Raw genomic sequence first — 1,717 nt, 5'->3', positions numbered from 1 at the left:
CGCCGTCGCCCAGCCGATCCCGCAACCCGATGAGCTTCGCGCGCTTCACGTAGACGTCCGCCGCGACGCCCCAGATCTCCACGGCCCGCGGCAGCAGCGGCGCGTGCTGCACGGACGCGTACTTCTGCAGGAACTGCAGCTTCTGGACCATGGGCAGCCGCAGGTCGAACCAGATCTTCTCGAGGCGCGGCTGCAGCAGCGCCGGGTCCGCGACCGACGACGCCTTCGTCGACGCGGAGCCGAAGGACGGCCGCCGGCGCCGCGACGCCGCGTCGTCGTCGCCCGGCGCGCCGGCGGCGCCCTCGGCGTGCGCGGGCGCCGCCGCGGCCTCGCGCGCCTCGGGCGTCTTCGGCCGCGCCTTGGCCTGCTGCTGCGCGGCGCGCAGGGCCAGCGCCGCGCGGTCGCGCTCGCTCTCCGCGAGCTTCGCGGCCGCGGCCGCGGCCGCGGCGCGCTCGCGGTCCAGGGCCAGCGCCTCCTCGCGCGGCCGCTCGAAGGAGTTGAAAAAGGGCGGCGCGTCGCCGCGCCGCCGCGCGCGCTCGCGCGCGGCGGCGTGCGTGACGAACTCGGGCTCCGGCGCCTCGCGGCGCTCGCCGACGAGGCGCGACCGCGACCCGAGCGACTGGAACGACGTCGCGAACAACGGCGTCTGCGGCAGGGGGTCGAGCCCGCCGCCGCCGCCGCCGCCGAGGGAGCCGCCGGTCTTCGAGAGCGTCGAGGCCTTCTTCGCCAAGCGATCCTTCGCGGACGTCCACTTCATGAACTGGCGGTAGACCTGGTCGTCGGAGACGGCGCGCGGCCGCGCCTCGCCGTCGCCGGCGGCCGGCGGCCCCCGGCCGTGGCTCCCGACGGCCGTGGCCCGGTGGCGCCAGCGCGCCGCCGAGCCCGCCGCGGCGACGGCGGCGCGGTTCGTCTCCGCCGCACTCGGCGTGGGCGGCGCCGCGCCGTCGTCGCCGCCGCGCGCCTCGGCCTCGTCCAACAGCCCCTGGAGGCACGCCTCCTCGATCTCCCGCACGTCGAGATCGCGCTGGAGCGCCGCGAGAAACCGCGTGTGCGCCCGCCGCGCGTTCGCGTCCGGGTGGAAGACGCGGCGGTCGTCCAAATCGCCCTGGACGCGCTCGAAGCGCCGCCGCAGCGCGCCGACGCGGTGCGCGAGCGTGCCGAGCACGCGCCTCCGGAGCTCGCCGCAGAGCTCCGGCGACATGCCCTTGGTGAAGGCGTGGATGCGCGGCCGCAGGATGCTCCGGGCGATCTCGTGGTCCCCGCGCAGGCCCTCCTTGTTCTTGAGCACCGCGAGCTCCATGCCGCCGAGTTTGCCGAGCGCGTCGTCGAGCTCGACGAAGACCATGCCCGTCTCCCAGCCCCGCTCGAAGCCCGCGTCCTTGCCCTTGCCCAGGGACCGCAGCAGGGCCTGGCGCTCCAGCGCGCCGCCGCGGCTCGGCGGCTTGCCGCCCGCGAGCGGCGCCGCCGCGCCGTCGCGCCGGTCCGCGCCGCGGCTGGGAGGCGGGCTCCGCGGCGGCCCGCCGCCGGGGCCCTTCGTCTCGGCGTCGCCGCCGCCCGCGGTGCGCGTCATGTCGCCCAGCAGGTTCCGGCTCTTCTTCTCCGGCGTCGGCTCGAGGCGCGTGAGGCCGTAGGGCTCGCGGTAGGCCCGGTCCAGCAGCGCCGACGCCGGGATGGCCTCGCGCCGCACGCGCTGCAGCCGCAGGGCCCGCGCCGCCGA

Source organism: Aureococcus anophagefferens (assembly GCF_000186865.1).
Source record: "Aureococcus anophagefferens unplaced genomic scaffold AURANscaffold_3, whole genome shotgun sequence".
Lineage (NCBI taxonomy): Eukaryota > Pelagophyceae > Pelagomonadales > Pelagomonadaceae > Aureococcus > Aureococcus anophagefferens.
The sequence above is the reverse complement of the archived record's forward strand: the minus strand, read 5'-3'. Positions refer to the sequence as shown.